At 40.4% G+C, this 17969-nt stretch overlaps 1 protein-coding gene across 4 annotated transcripts in view; it reads left to right on the plus strand.

Annotated features, from left to right (window-relative positions):
• The window catches only part of strbp (spermatid perinuclear RNA binding protein), a 72259-nt gene that overhangs the window by 18021 nt on the left and 36269 nt on the right, over window positions 1-17969 (plus strand). For all 4 annotated transcript variants that reach the window (XM_034122900.1, XM_034122901.1, XM_034122903.1 and 1 more), the window contains exon 2: window positions 6283-6377. The gene's annotated coding sequence lies outside the window, so the exon portion shown is untranslated. The remainder of the gene's footprint in view (window positions 1-6282; window positions 6378-17969) is intronic.

Consider the following 17969-nt stretch of genomic DNA (forward strand, 5'->3'; position numbering starts at 1 on the left):
TCACTGGAAGTCAGGCATATGTTCCTATTTAGCCTTTAGAGGAGCGCTCCCAGAGGCAGTGCATGCGTCACTGAGAGTTTGATCAACTGTTACTGATTATCTATCTCATAGCAGCCTCTATAAGTCTGTTTTCTTACCTATTTGTTTTACTTGCATCAATTCATCAGTTGACCATTTCCTTGATTTAGCGATTAATCATTTCATAATAAATGGTAGAAAATAGGTGACATCTTAGCTTGTTTTGTCCGACCAGCAAAGATATTTCAAATGTCAACAATTCAATCAATGTCAAAATAGTTGCCGAGTAGTTTTCTGTTTAACAAGTAATTGATTAAGTTTTTCAGTTATATAACAATATACTTGAATACAGGATCTATCAATTCAACCACACAAAGGACCCTCAAGACAGGGTCCTCTGTGTGCGTTCTGCTGCAGAATGTGTTACTGTTCAATAAGCTCTGAATGGAGACTCATTTGTGATTTTAAGGACCCGCGCCTTTGTGCCGATAAACTGCTGTAGCTGTATGGAAACATAGAGGGGGTCTTATTGATGTTGAACAGAAGTGTCTTTGTAGATGTCAAAACACAACCAATGACTGTGTGTGTGTTTGCTGACTTTGTGTATGAATGTATAAACTGGTAGTTGATAACATTGTGTGACGTACTTTGTTCGTTCAGTTTTGATTAAAGCCCTGTCTCGGTGTCTTACCAGCTCTGCTTGAATAGACTGAATAACTCCAACAGAATGAATGTGGCTGTCCGTGGTATACAGGCAGCCATATCCATTCTGTTAGAAAAGCTAAGGAAAAGTTGCTGCACCACTTGGCACAGATGGCATCTATTGTTTCACTTCTTTTGGCAGAACAGAGGGCAGAGGAGCCTATGATCAATAGTGGAAAGATAAAATGCTGAAAAGGCATTACATTGTCTCGCTTTCTAAATTGAAATCGTTCCTTTTCTAATTTGGCTTTGGGCCTTCAGAGAATTTGGGTTTTTTTATTTCAATATTGAAGCTATGCGTGTCCTTTAGCTATGGCTGTGTGCTAACAGCAGTAGCACTCACAGACATTCTCTATAATGTTTCTGCAGTATAGTCGTCTCATTTGTAGCCTATTTCTCTTTTGATGCGTATACTGGAATAGATAAGTGGTTTATCCTCAAACTCAAAATGATGAACTGGTCCCGAGATCATTTCTTTCACAAGACGAGGTTATTTGATTCCTCTGAACACTTCTTTGAGGAATAAAGAAATGCAGTCGGTAGCAAATTACTCTGGAGTGGTTGCACCTGTATACGCTTAAATTGCTTTTACTGTTGGCCACACAAGAATGAAGAACAACAGGCTGAACCAGACACTCCCTGCCACCTCTCGCTCTGTCTCCACTTCCCCTTTTTCACCTTCCTCCCACATTCCTCCCCCCCCTCGCCTCACACTCTACCGCTTCACATTGCATTAGAAGTGTGAGAATCAGAATCTAGATTTAATGGCTGTTTTGGAAGACATGCAAACATGGATTTTATGGATGTTGCGTAAAAGTCAGATATCTTCGTCGCTACACCTCCCACCCCCCCCCCGCCCTCACACTCCATCCAGCCGCAGCCCATCTCACCTTTCACCCTCTAGTTGTTTCCTGATTGGTTTTCCAAAGCCAAGGCTAAGTCAGTGGAGATCTATGGGCCAACCTGCTTCATACGGGAAATAGAGAAGCAATTCCAGAGCTTCCTCCACCCTGTGTGTGTGTGTGTGTGCCATACATGTGTGTGTGTGTGTGCTAGTGCATTATGGGTTAAGAGAGCTTTCTTCCTCTTAGGTAAGTGCTTCTCTACTGCAAACTGTGGTTTTACACTTTATTCCGGTCACTTTTGGAATGGTCTGCTCACCTGCACATTGGGATAGTAAATGCACGGACTCATGCTCACACACTCTCACACACACTGGTGTCAGAACTGAATGAATTCATACAAATCAGAAGCGTGTATGCAAGAGCATCACTATAATGAGAATGATTCTACCGGAGATTATCTGGATTAGGATTACATGTCATATTTTTAAATCGAGAACGAGGTTAGGCATACCCCCTCGCATCATAATTACTATTAGCGTGTATGAGAATTAAAAAGGGATTGTCATTTTTTATTTTATTCTGCAAATTGAATAGCAAAGCTAATTTTGAATTAAACGGAACGGTGAATTATATTTTCTTCTGAAAGCACTTTGGTGTTTCACAGTGGGATCAGCTAATGCGCTTCCCGTGATACGTCAATCTCACTCAGGCTCAAAGCTAAAGAAACTCTCAATCAGCACATTTGTCACTGACTGCCAAATTAATCAAACAATCTGATTAAGATTTTGATACAGAAATGACTAGATAACCTGCATTTTGTGATTAGCTTCAGGATTATAATTAGGCCTGGAGTTGAACCAAGAAATGTAATTGGTTAGCGACAACACATTGTAAAGATAACAGATAATGGATGCAGGACACCTGAGCATTTTTTTTACAGACGTACAGCTACAGTTTTAGTGTAAAAAAGGTGGTAGAAGATTTTGAACATGTTCAATGATTTAAAACCTCTTTGCTTTACATCCACCTCTTCACACTTCATTAAGTTTATTATTATTGGCTCTAGCATGCCTGCGTCTTGTCTGGCTAATGGCTACATAGCCACACATTACACTGTGAGGGCTCAAGCTGATTAAACAGCCCCTTTGATCGTGCTCTCTCTCAGAGTGATTCAGGTATTGCGGAGGCACCTGCGCTCTCTCGAGAATCTGAGCATTAAAACTGTGCCAACGTGAAGGTTCTCTGCCCTGCTTTCCCTCTTTCGAGCTGATGGGGCTCATGCAGAAACAGAATGCGCAAGCCTAAATACATCGTCATATGGATATACAAGAAAAGTCCATTTGCTGTTAATGATGGCATGTGGAAGCCCATGTTTTTCTACATTTCCATGTCTGCGTGTGGTTTAAATGATTCCCAAATGTGTGTTTTCACCGACATTTCTCCCAGCTTCCTTGATTATAAACAATGACAGTGACACTCCTGTGCAATCTGTCACTAACAAGCTCAATCCATTTTAGAGTCAGGTTCTTTTACCACCTACTGCAGCATAAAATGATGTCTTTGTTTGTGCTCCATTGCACCACTGCTCCCCCCGTCTGACACCTTGCTTCCTTTTCCTCACTATCAGTAATAGTTTACAAATGAGATGTGAAGGGTCGGTAAATTGGATAATGCTGTTGGCTGAAGGTTTGGTTTTCTTTTCTCGTGAGCGCTCTATTGAGAACACGCGTCAGTCACTGGAGACTATTATCTGACAGTACGTCTCCATTTTTACCTGCTCTGCTGCAGAGGGAAGAAACAGAATCCTGTGATATGAGTTTTTTTTTAATATTATCCATAAACCGATTCACCCCGCCTGTTAGAGGCTTGAAAATGAGTTCCAAGCCTAATCTGCATCGCATACTTTACCTCTACCTCATACATCTGCTCGGCTTTCTGTGATATATTGCGAGATAAACATGATCTTTATATATACAATTCAGTGTGGCTTCCTATACAGCAGTTTTATTGGTGATCTGATTCATATGACGAATCCATTTTGAATAATGATGATGGCATATTTGTCATTATCAATGACAGATTGCTACAACAGATTGCTGACTAACATAAACGCATGAGGATCAATCTCTGGCATGAAATGTATCTCTCTCTCTGTTCTTTTTTAATTGTTTTTGGGTCAATTTGTTTTTTGGTCTGCTCTGAATCTACAGGCTCCTTACCTTCTTGCTTTGCTGCAAGACTGCACCAGTCATAGTTTTGGGTCACAGTCCAAGACAAAAAAATGCTGCATCGTGTACTAGGGCTGCTCGATTATGGCAACAATCATAATCTCGATTATTTGGGTCAATAATTGATATCACGATTATTAAAAACGATTATCCATTTACTTTGAAAATATCAATTTATTGGAGACATTTTTTTTTAACAGTTGATTACCCTGAACTTTAAGTATAATTCAACTGAAAAACCAAAAAAAAAAAAAAAAGTAATTTGAAAAAAAAAAAAAAGTAATAAAAAAATAATCGTTTTATTTCGATTACGTTGTTTTCATAATCGTTGCAAGCCATAATCGTAATTGCGATTAAAATACGATTAATTGAGCAGCCCTATCGTGTACTCTTTTTTTTCATTGTTTGACAACTTATGTTGTTTTAAAAAAAAAATGTCCTCCAAAGACAATACATGCAACCACTCTCACCACCCTCCAAAATACTATTCTCACCCTGTCTTGTCACATCTTGTTTGCCAGCGGTCAAAGAGTTCACTAGAGTTTAGCAGAAAGAGTATATAAAGACATAATATATATATTTGATCATGATAATGATGCTATCATCCTTTACACTTATTCCACACAGGAAGATGTATTGTGTTTGCACTGTACGCATTGTGTTTCTAAGTCTGATTTATGTGTCAGAGTTGTGAATAGACTTGCCATCAGAATGGGACTGGGAACCAGTTTGTCTTGAAGGACCATGACATTTCATCCATTACACCAACCAACACCCATCTCAGCTATGCTCTGTTATACAAGGTGTGACAACACAAAGCAAATACTGTAGATTTGTTCTGCTTTGATTTTCTTGGCTGTGTGACAGTGTCTCATATTTGTAGGAGGGTGCACCGCCGTCTGTTCGCTGTTTCAGGTTTTTCAGGATCAACACTGTCAGACATCACAGGGAGGGACATCACATAGTGTTGGTGTTATTTATAGTATTTCAGGCATTGATATGCACCGTATATGAAGGATTATGGCAGAAATGTTCTAACTCCACTCATACATTATGAGGAGAGCACTAGTCCAGCAAGCAGAGACGTGCTAATTGATTTACAAAGTGCAAAATAAACCCTACAAGATTATTTAATGACTGCAGCTTGTTATCCGGTAATGGCCTTAAGATGTTTTAGCTAATAACAGAAAGAGGACACCGTGGCCAATCTAACAAAACAACACCTAATTATACTAATTTCCAGAAAGTTGAATGTGAAAAAAGATTAAAAAGTGAGGCAGCCAGTAACTCATAAGTTGTTGTTGCTTGGTTTAATAGTAAGGTTTCAAATTTCAAATGAAAAAGGTGGTTAGGTAGTTAGAACAATGATAGGGGGGTTCATTGAGAGTAGAGTAAGCTAAGCTAAAATGGATCGTCGACTACTTGATTGGTCGATTGACAGAAAAATGATCAGCAAATGTTGGAGTACATCTTTTAAAGCAAACATGGCTGTTATCAGCCTCTCGAATGAAGATCTCTTGCTTCTCTCTGTTTTATACCATTTCAAACTGAAAGTCGTTTGTCGCTGCAGGTATTTATTGCCAGACTTCCATTAAAGTTAATTAAATACGCAACTCTCCTTTTCCATTTATAAGTAAAGAATGAGCCAGCAGCAGTGCCGACAAGCTTTAAAAAGTTGGGGGAATTTGGGGGACAAGCTAATTGGCAGCTTTTCTCAAAGTCAAACACGTCCCACGGGAATAAACTGCAGCGCTCTCTCAAATGTTGTGATGCAATGCTCTTTGTGACAGACTTACTCTCTATAATCTGTCTGTACAGGAAGCAAAATATGGAAATGAGATTGATGTTGCATGCTTGAATTTATGTAGCGGCAAATATGCAAATAGGAAAGGAAGGGCCCACTTCCTCTGCAGGGATAGGGTCTCAATGTTCTGGTCATTGAGTCTTTGTACACTGCGTTTCAGTGTCTGATTCTTCTCATGATCTCTTCCTTACTTCTGTCCGTGCTTCCTTTTCCAACAATATTTATCATTTGCTAGCCCCTTGATCCCTACGTCCTGTTCACTCTGCCCTCACTTGTTCTCCGCTGCTCTATCTGGTGATGTTTTCAGGAAGGAGAGGAACACTTCTACAACAATGAGGGTCAGCTATAAGTGAATCAGTTATACCTCAAGGCAAAAAGAATGACTCTTATCGCAAACAGATTAAACAACGCACTTGCCTGACGGCGGTTTAGTCTCTGAACCTCTTGTCTTTTAGTGTCTGTTTTCTCTTAGATAAGAGTGGAGTGTGTCTGTGTGTGCACATGCTTTTGTTAGTATGAGTGCCATGTGCGCAATCAAATCTTTGCATTTAGAACACAAGCCTATCCCTTATCGCACCTCATGTTGTCGTCATTTGGTCATCGTGTGCCTGAAGTCAAGCTGAACGTGATCCTTAAATGCTGTCACGCTAATGGTGACTGACCTCTGACCTTTTCGTCTTCTCAGGTACTGAACCCTGCCTGCTCTGACACCGCGACTCCAGACAGACACAGAGGCTGAAAGAGAAGTGGGCAGATAAAGCCATTGGAGGACAGAGGGAGGTGAGTGAAAAGAATAACTCGTATATGTATATTTCTGTATGCTGTATCTGGGCTGCTGTTGGAGGATCTTCTTTACAGGGCATCCAAATCAACCAGAAAAATCTATGAGTTCCTTTTTTTGCAAAATCCAAATCTACTGGCTCTCATAACCTGCTATTTTCTCACTAGATCTGCTCACTTGCATGTATCTCTGCCTTTCCTTTCAGTCTATCTGAATAAAACATGAACCTTCTGTGGTCTGCCCTCAGTTTTACAGACGTGCACTGAGGATGCATTTAGGTTACAACCATCTTTTGATCACAGCTGGTCAGGAGCGGTGGTCCGAGCGGTTGATGAGTTCACTCTCTGCTTTCCTTAAGTGTCTGCTTGTGACTGTTAAGTCGTTTTTATGCAATTCGCCCAGCAGCTTTCCACACTGTCATCTCAGCGGGATTGTTTTGGGGGGTCTGTGTGTTTATGTGTAAATAATTAATTGCTGTCGAGGTTTAAGTGGATCGCTAGTGAGATGGAACCAGGCAGAAAAAGCTCCTCAGTGTGCCTGACGCAAGTAACACATGTCTGCTGCTGCTCAGCGGCTCTCTGGGTTGTCTGAGGTCACCTGTTGGTGTCAACACTCATTTGTTATTAGTTATTGGATGACATTTAGAATACAAATAATATAGAATCATTAAATGACAACGACTTTAAAGAAGATATTTTATCACAAGATTATTTTGAAGTCAAAATACATGTCAGCATGATTGAAGGATTTGAGCTCTGGTAAACTGTGAACAACAATTTCTTCACTTTGTAAAGAAATGAGACATCACTTGATAAAGTAAGTAAGTAAGATAAGATAAGATGTACTTTATTAATCCCAATTTGGGAAAACATGTTTTGTTGCAGCAGCGTAAACAAAACAAGGCATTGCACATAATAACAAATTAAAAGAGTAGAATTAAACTTTTCTCAAATATAAACATCTCAAAATACAAATAGAAATAAACCAGCATTAGAGAGTACGATATATAATATGTATTTTGATGTAGCCCTGGTTCTATAGTATTTTAAACATTCAAAGTAATAAGCCAAACAGTGTACAACGTGTTATGTGTTTTCCCAACAAGACATATTCTCACTTTCAGACAGAAACATGGCCCCCCCTTCCTTCTATCTCCTCTCTTCTTTTTGTCACACTTTCTTTTAAACTGTTGCCTTTTCAACTCTCATTTTTTATTTATTTGTCTGCCTCTTTCTTTATCTTACTCAGCCCTGTATCACTGAATGTCTTTTTCTCTTTATTCATTCGCTCTGCTTTCTCTTCCTGTGTGTCATTCCTTCTCTCTTTCTTGCCCCTTAGCCGCAGTGTCCTTGAGAAAGCAGTGACTTTGCCAGTGAGCGCAGCAGAGCGCATCTCTCTCTCTCTCTCTCTCTCTCTCTCGTGCTCACACACTCTCCTCTCACTGACGCTCACTCAATCCCCTGAACACACACACACACACACACACACACACACACACACACACACACACACACACACACACACACACACACACACACACACACACACACACACACACACACACACACACACACACACACACACACACACACACACACACACACACACACACACACACACACACACACACACACACACACACACACACACACAAACACACACACTCACACTCACACTCACACTCACACTCACACTCACACTCACACTCACACTCACACTCACACTCACACACACACACTTTGTAGGTCCATGACAACACTGTCAAGCAGAACCAGCCCTTACAAGTCTCTTTCCTTTAGTCCCCATAAATAATTCAACACCAGCAGCATTTGCCGTAGGTTATGCAAATATTGACAAACCTATTGCAGAGAACAACAGAGACACTCCTGTGTGGCGCAAAAATATATGCCACTCACTGTTTTCGGAAACAGTTAAAATCACAAACAAACTGCTAATATAAGAGAGTAACAATAGTGAATTATTCAAATAAATGAAAAGCAGTTCTCAATTAGGTAAAGAAATATTTGTATTTATTCATTATTGTGGCTGCTTATCAATCAGACCCTTACAATGACAAGCTGTGTAACTTGAAAGATGACACTGTGTCCACTAAAAAAACAACCCGTCATTTGAGATTTCAATGGAATTCACTTGTGTAAGAAAACAGGATTTTATGCACAACTTCAATCACTCTTCCCTCACGGTTTGTTACAGAATTCGGACAAATTGCCTTCAGGTGAGGTGACACCGCAGTTAGCCTGCCAGCACGGAAACACGATCGCTGTGTGCCCTCCTCTTCATTAAAGGTCCCCTCCACTAATCTTAGATCATGACGGCCCATTGTCACAGTTTTCCGTAGCTTTTGAAATATAGATGGAGTCTGATTGTCTGGTTGTAAGATGAGACGTTATAATCCCTCGATGCCGTTTGTTCTCATTGGTCTCTGTTTTCCATCGGAGCTCGTCACTGCTTTTCCTGCAGTCTTACGTGTTTTCTGTTGGTGATCAAGTATCTCCTGGTTACTAAGCTGCAATGCTATAAAAGGGAGATGTGTTTTTGTGACTGCGCTTGAATGTGTAGCTTAGATGACAGTCGGGTTTAGAGGATATACTTGGCAATAAACTCTTTTTTTTTACTCGGAGTACAGTAACTTGTGCAATGACAATATATCACTGCAGCCATATTATCTCTCTGTCTGTCTGTATGTGTGTGTGTGTGTGTGTGTGTGTGTCTCACTCTTCCTTATGGTTGTCCCACGTTCAGCTGAAAATGCTCCCGTAGCCATGGCGACCAATCCCAAGGGGAAAAGTTGATGCTGAATCTCTTTCTCACTCTCTTCTCCCTCCATTGTCTCATGCCTTGTTTCAATCTAATGCGTTCCTCTCACACACACACACACACACACACACACACACACACACACACACACACACACACACACACACACACACACACACACACACACACACACACACACACACACACACACACACAGTCACACATAGACTAGCTTGCCTGGATATAGCAGCAGAGGAGATGCAGTTTGTGTGTTTTGGTTCATTTGGCACCAAGTTCTAACCCTAACCCTTAAGTAATAATTGACCTTATTGCTGAGAAAGACTAACCTCCGGGACAGAGTTGAGTTTTATTTTCCTGTCTTTTCTCTACAGTTCATTTCTTTCTTGCTTGTTAGCAACTATGGCTGTTCCAGTTGAACCCTAGGACATTTGAGCAGAAGGAATATAAAGGGAGGAGGCAGGATCATACCACAAGACTATGAGGTGTTTGTGTTTCCTCTAACGTTATGTTTTTTAAACATGGTGCTTATTGATTTGCATCCAGTAACCATCCGAACATGTTTTTGTGCTATTTTATCCACCCAAATCGACTTTCTCTTGTAATCAAACCTTCATTATTATAAAACAAAAAGGGTTTACAGTGATTTAAATGATGTTTTTGGTAAATCTTAATCTGTGGTTTCAATGGAGGAAAAGACTGGGGATTTCAGAAGTGCAGGAAATATGATTTGATGAATTCTACATCATTTATGCTTAATTTAGTATCAATGAATTTAGATGAATCTAGTAACGAGACCTGCTCCTATGGCCAGGTAAAGTTTGATTTAATATGAATTAAAAAAACGTTTGTTATAAAGTGAGAAAAAGACAGTAATGATTAATGTAGCCGTGGCTCCTCAGGCTCTTCTTGTCTTCTTCTCTTCACCCCTTTCTTTCCTTTCTCCCACTCGTTCTCCCTTCACACCCTCACCCTTGTTCATTCAACCCTCCCCTTCCTTCCTGCCTTTACGTCCCCACCTTTTTACATTTTTCTCCTTCTCAGTTTCCCTCTTTTATTTCGCCCACTGCTGATTCTATTCTTGACTATTTTCACCATGTTTCTTTAGCCTTTCATGTCCTACCTTATGGCTCCATTATTCTTATCTCAATCAGCCACATCCTGCCATTCAACCCTTTTTCACCGTCTCTCATTCCTTTTATGCCATCCTGATTTCTATCTTCCTAATCTCTCACCCTCCACCCCCACCACACCACATCATATTGCACTTATCTCCCTCTTTTCCCCACATACTGTAAACCTTTTTACATCTCCCTCATTCTGGTCATTTCTTGTTTCTAACTTCTCTATCGTTTTTTCTCTCTCCCTTCACCCAAAGACCCCCTTTTAATCCCACCCTTCCTTTACTCACTCCTCCTGTTCCTTTCTTTTTCTCCCTCCCTGCCCTCCGTTTTCTCCCCAGAGTCGGAGAGACAGACAGGAAGGAAGTGTGTAATGAAACGGCCCTATCAAGCACACTGCCCAAATTGACCTAGAATGAATGGAGTCACTGATCAGCTCCTGCTGAAGCTGCGCAAATGAAGAAGTGTGGGGGTGGGGGGGAGAAAATAAAGCCGCCTAATGTAGCACACGTTTTATGAATAGTGCTATCGGACAGAATGAGTACACAAACATATCAACTCTCTGCATCTGTAGGTCATTAAACAACGCTATATGTGTGTTCGTACAGCATAAATGTTTTTACTGCCAGTAGAGGGCTGTATTTAAAAATAATAGATGAGTACAAAAAAAATAACATTTTATTTTTCTGCTGAATTTTTCATGAAATCGATACTTGGAAAAGTCCATGAATTCAGTCATTTCAGCTGAAGGACGAAGCCATTTGTATTCAAGAGATTTTCTCTGCTGTTTGAACAGTGAAAACGGAGAGGCAGACAGGCGAGGCAACAGCTCAGGAAAGTGAAAATGAGAAAAAATAACTGACAAACAGGAAGAGACAGAATGACAGGATGCACTCCCACGAGCAACTGAAGTTGTTCGATGTTAATTTAATGCCCGAAAATGCAATATAATGTCATATTCTGACATTTATTTCTTAAAAATACTTGATCTTTCAACGTTATTTGGCTTGCGTTATACATCACGCTAATCTACTGCTTTTATGAAATGAAATGTGTGTGTGTGTGTGTCAGGCTGTCAGCTTGCCTGCTAGTGTGTGTTGTGGAGTAGAAGCGCATTAGGGAATTAGTCCACATCTGGATCACTGTAGCTGTCCTTTTGCACTCAATACTCATAACATTGCGACTGAAAATCAGTTGTATCCAAATAAATATTAGAGACACGTTTTGATCTTTCTGTGACCCTGTTTGACTGATTATTTAACTTGGCCTTACCTCAGCTTAGAAACTCATTGTTTTAGTAGCTTTACAGAATATCAGGGTTTTTTCCTAAATGTGATGGACACAGCTGGCCCGAATGAGAAGCACTGTAAATACACTGTCAAAACGTTCAAAACACTCGTAAATATTCTCTGCTCTCTTGCTTCAACAAGTGCAGGACACGCACACGCACACGCACACACACACCAGTTTGTCTGGCATGCAGTTAACACACCAGTCATATTTTAGTTTGAATTGATACTAAACTCTTGACTTAGGTGTTTATTTGCTTACGGTGCTGGACTTGAGATCAGATCACAAGTGGTCACTGGAGACGCATTCTTGTACCCAGTGTGAGCTGATGTACTTACAACTATACCCTTGTAATTGGATCATCAATACACTTTAAACCAGGTCTGAACAGGGTCTTTGTTTCGCTTTTAATGTGTGTGTATTTATTATTAAATAATAGGGTCAGTAGGATGCAGCAAAAACCAACACTCCTTTTTTTAAAACTTAAATTTGACAGCTGGTGTTATGTGATAAGTGTTTAAAACCACTTACATTTTCACAAACCTGCACGGGACAAACACACACACAAAGGGGTGGGGGTGTGACAGCTTTGTGTGTTTGCAAACATGAGCTTACCAGTGAAGAGCCTTTCAAGCGGGATTAAGTTGCAAAGTGTCAATGGAACAGACAACTAGGCCAAAGACCACTAGGATATCACTTACACTGCAACCATCAGTGTCAAGGGGGGCTGTGTTTGTGTACGGTCATATGCAAAGTAGTGCAGAAGATTAACGGTAAAAAGATTCAGTAGGGGGGGGGGACACGCACACGCACACACACACACACACACACACACACACACACACACACACACACACACACACACTGTAGGCACGTTCACAAGTCTTCCCACAGACCATGGACTGTGGAGCCTCGGCAGAGCCCTGGCAGGACCATCTGTTCCTGCTGAAATCAGCACAGCAGGAGCCCGCTAGTCACACACACACACTCACACACGCGCACACACGCACACACACACAGTTGCAGCATGCTTCAGTTCTGGCATAGTGATAGTCTATTTATTCCCCGTGCTGACGCAGAACAGTGCTCAATTGTGTGTGTGTGTATGGCAGTTACATTTTCAGTTAAAGGTAATGTACTCCGTGGAGATGACAGGCTTGTCTGAGATGACTAATGCTAAGCTAATTGGAACGTAATGTAATCTTGAAATTATTTGTAATTTGTGGACGCACAAGCACATCATGCAGATTGGTGAAATGATTGATGAATTGATTGATTATGTGGATAGTCTGTCTCCGACGTCAGCAGTAACTGCGCCTACAGCTGTTCTACATTTTAATAATCGACCCAGGGAAGTTACACTCCCCCTGTCAATGTTATCTATTTCCCTCGCAGAAGCAACATCAGCGTTTCCTCTGCTTTCTGCCTCCTCGTCAATACTCTGGGCTCTGACCTGCCCTGGCCTGCACCTGGAGTTACAGCATAGTACTCAAAATGTCTTTTCTCAAGGTGAGCAGTAAACACACAGCTCTGTAACCTACAAGTTAGAGTATTCTATGATGACAGGATTACAAAGACGTTTATGCCTATGAGTAAAATGGTTGGAAAAAAAGAGGGAAAATGAGCTCATTAGTGATCACATAAATCAATGACTGACCCAACCTTGACCTGCTGATGATATAGATTAGAATACCAAAGAGCACCTGCAGTTGTGAACTGCTTCCGGCTGCGTTCTACACGTCAGTGGTTTCCTATTGTGGGCATTATACTGACTCATTCCTTGATTGCAGGCTTTCAAAGAAGCAAAGGCGTCATTAAAGGTCAATGCCATGTACTGTTGAACAGTGTTATTCAGGCAAAAGTGAGTCTGCAGTGTTAAGTCTTCACATTGAGCATCTTCTTTTCAAATGAACGTCATTTTTATAAAGAAAACATTGATGCTGAAAAACCTTTATTGGAATGTAAGCTTCTCGTCACAAAGAAACTATAAAAATGTGTTGAATAGAGGTCATATCTCTGCCAGGTTTGTCTCCCTTTGCTCTTTCAGACAAAAGGGTTGAATTACACTCAATTGTCCCTCCCAGCTTCCTTACAGTCAAGATGGCTGCAAAGATAACAAACACAGTAATTAATTCATTTTGTGTCATGCCTCGCCTGAATTCATTATATAAAATGTCGGGTATGGAAATTATCTGCAGATGCTTTGGTTAAAAATGAATCCAAATGTTATTCCAATTTCAAGTCAGTTTCTGAGACACCATTAGACCAAAAATGTGGCCCGAGAAACTGTGTTTTGATACCAAAGCAGTTGTTGATCACTATCGGCCAGTTATGAGGGTCCGCTGTTATTGATATAAAACCGTCAATGAAATACGTTTTTCAACCATTTGTGAATCAATAGAACCACAACAGTTCCTTTAGTATATTGTAAAAAATGAGCATGAAATATATTAGGCTGATGGTTCCAGTAGTATACAAGATTGGCTGTGGACAACCGGAAAGATACACAAAAGAAAACACACAACTAAAGACACGATTCCTCTGCAAGCCTATGCCGGGAGATAACGATAAACAATCATAAACAAATAAGGGTGACAGACAAAATGGAACGTAATAGACCCAGCCGAATATAATACCAGACATACTGCGTCTGATAGACCGAACGTCGTTAATAAAACAGCAGGAAAACAGAAGAGAGGTAGGAGGGCTAAGATAAATTGGAACAGACCAGGTGCATAAGTTTAGATCAGCGGGGAAATCAGCGTGGTAGTCCGTACGAGAAGTAATTGCTTTTCTGTGTGTGTGTTCAGAGCAGTGTGTGTGTGTGTCCATCGTGAGGAAAATCATGTTCCCTTATTCTTGATATAGATATATCCATCCTAGACATAATTCTTCACAAAATGCGGTACATTCAAATGGGATTGTTCCTGAAAATGTCAATAAATAACACGCAACAGCAGTCTTGTCCACCATTGCATAAACCTCAGAAAAACAGGGTGTTTTGAATCGTACAACCAAACTATAATGTTAAATTGCATGGATGTATTCATTTGCACTCAAGCTCGGCTCCCAAGTGTAATCTAGAAACGGCTGGAATGAAAATCAGCAGGGCTTCTTTCTCTGAGCACTGGAATTGAGAGCCATCGAGTTTAAAATGATCTCAATGGGATTCACCTGCATGAATAAAGGTTTGAAATGAAATGTGTGATGTTTTAATGGGACAATCCCTGACAGGGTTTTTCAGGTTGCAATTTGCAATGTTCTGCCTCCTGTCACACCTTTTTAATTAATCTCCATGCCAAGTGCTCAACATTAGCAGTGTTGGAGAGAGAGCGGACAGAGATAATAAAGTGGAAAAAAATACACAAAACAATCTGACAAATTAGAGAGAAGGGGAAACATCAACAGGAGTGCAACTAGGAAGTAACAGAAATACGGAAAGACAACGACACTTCCCCCACATCACCATAACGCACATCCAGTATAGCCTTACACCATGTCCCCGGTGTCCTATTTCAATATCCTTTTCTGCATGTATTGAATTTGCTGCATAATTCTGCATTAATGAGACATAATGCAGACAATATCTACAGCATGTCCCTTCCGCCTTATGTCTCCACTATGTATTAAAGTCAAGCTTACGATCGCTGATACCTCTTATGTATTACTTTATTGTGGCTTTCTGTACATTGTACATGTTGTTCTGCAGATTAGAAGTATCATTTGGGCTGAAAATGTTTCCCTTTATTATCGCATTTTCGTTTTAAGATAAGCAAGAAGGTTTACAAAATAGCCTCCTTTTTTTTGCCACTAACACTTCCTTTAAATGTAGGAGACTCTCACTACCCTTCTCTGTTCTTTGCTATCTACAGCTAAGTTAGCATTGCTTGTTTGTTCATTGCTTTTCCTGCTACATTCACATCATTGGCTCTTTAAATCTCATCAATCAGATGCTGCAAGAGGTTGTTTTTCCATCCTTCTTGACAAACAATCAAGGGCGATCTCATCATTGCGCTTCAGGTATTCGTTAACTCAGGCATGAGAGCTTTTATACGTGTAGTTTCTTGTTCACAAACAGGATGTCATACCTGCATTTTCGCTAATACAGTTCTTAAAAGTCTTGAACTTCCTTACAATATGTTGTTTGCCCCTTTTATCTCACCTTAAATGCTCTGTGGGTACATGGAAATGTACTTGCATTCGTACCCAGGACTATCTTGGTATCACCCCTCTCATTGGACGTGGCCCGGTCAGCACTCCTGGCCAGGCATTCCTCTCATCATTTGAGGATTGGCTGATTATTTCTGCAATTTGTGAGCAAGCAATCAGACGTGTCTTGTTCCGCTATGTGACCTAGCGAAGCCTCTCTGTGAGCTACGGCAAAGGCAACCTTACACTCAGTTCAGCAAGGGGCTTTTCTAGACTCGTGAAATAAAGCCCCTAACTTGCAGGGCATTTTGCTTACTGCAGCCTCCACAGTATTGGACCTACTTCAGAGAATAAAGGGTCTTCTTTGACACCCAGTTTAACAAGGTCCACCTTTGCCTCTGGCCCTACAAGTATCACGTTGTCAATGATTTAAGCTGCTAGTGAATCAGGATTCTCACATTTCTATTATCCAAATGTAATCCATTGTTTTATTCACATAATAGCGGATAAAATATGCCTTGATGACATTGAAATGTCACAGAAACCCTTTTCTTGCTGGTAGCGTTTGCAACTTATTTGATGCGTTAAAAGTCAAAGGTCATAAATCATTATCAGTAAAACTGTTTATCATTTGTTTGAACTCAGTTACTCATGTGGTAATAAAGGATGACCCTTAACCATGTCATTTCCAGCCCCGCTTTAACTCAAAGTGATGTGGTTTCCGTTTTAGACGCCATGTTTGTAGTCTGGTATATATTAAAATCTGTATGCTGGGTGTACAGGCATCAACACTGCTCTGTTGGCAGCACGAAAAAGGTTCAAAGAAAGAGTGGAAATGTGTTTTAAATAGATGTTATAAGGTTGAAGGAGAAAATGAATAGTAACGTTTTTTAACGGAAATGGAAAGTTTGAAGAGAATCTGCATTTTCACATTTTCAAGGAGAACAGAGACTTGTTCATCTCTGTCTCTTTTGAACAAGTGGGAGCTTTTCTCTTCAATCTCTTCTGCAGTCAAAAAATGAGACATCTCTCTCTTTCTCCCTTTCCTTGTCTCAACAAACTCCCTTAAGCATCCTGTGTTTCAGACCACTTCCATCTCCATCACTCTCTGTCTGTCTCTGTCTTTCTGTGTAACCCACTTAGAGACAAAGCCAGGCATCTCAGTCAACACCTGTTTACACAATGCATGCTTCTTCACAACAGAGCTGTTTAGATAGATGTATGGGAGCGTGATTCTGCATCCACTCTGTTTATTGTGCGCTTTGTGCTCCTATGGGCTTCATTATTTGCGTCTGCTGGTCTCCGTGTTTGTCCAGCTCATTAGCACACACTTTTGCAGATGTTTTCCCAGATGCAAACATTATGGCACCATAAGGAGCCAGCCACACACAAGTCAGTACAAATACAACACAGAGGCTACTCACACTTCTCAAACAGCCTTTTCAGGTGCAGGATGAATGTTTGAACATGATGGGTCCCAAATAGCTCTGGTGAGGAAAAGCATTCATGAGAGCAAAAATACCGTACGCAGGAATACTTATGAAAGAGAAAAATCAACAGCCGTAGTTTAAAATAACTTCAGAATAACCCACAGGCTTTGCTGCCAGAAATATCAGACATATTTACACCTGCTCAAGATTAGATTCAAAGGAGGTCTGCTTCATTGGAGAGCATGACGCTGGTTTGGAAAATGAAGAGTGTGACATGTGGCAGCATGGCAAAAGCTAGAACTATTACACAGAGCTGTGAGATCATGATACGTGCTATATCTCATTAGCTGATCAAGGCTGCCTGCTTTTTAATGCAAACTATACAGAGCAGGAATACCAAATAATAGAAGCCTGACTTTTAGACCACGTGATTTAAGTGTCAAATTGTTTAGATTAGGTTATTCAAAGCTTATATAATTAGTGGTAGATGATTGAGGGGAAATGTATTGCAAACCATGGTTAACTAAATACTGAGGACTGTTGAAAACATCACTGAAGGCTCTGGGGAAATTGTGATGGCCGTTTTGTTTATGTTTTTTCTTCTCCTTTTTATATAATAAAGGATTTATTATTTATCAATTGGATGTATTATGTCAGAATCAGAATCAGAATACCTTTATTCGTCCCACAGAGGGGAAATGTACATTGTTACAGCAGAAAAGAGCCAAAGACAGCTTAATGTTACCTAAGAAGCATGCATAAAGAAAAATAAATAATAAAAATTACACAATTTACTAAATACACA

This window comes from Trematomus bernacchii, unplaced genomic scaffold, assembly GCF_902827165.1.
Source record: "Trematomus bernacchii unplaced genomic scaffold, fTreBer1.1, whole genome shotgun sequence".
Taxonomy (NCBI): domain Eukaryota; kingdom Metazoa; phylum Chordata; class Actinopteri; order Perciformes; family Nototheniidae; genus Trematomus; species Trematomus bernacchii.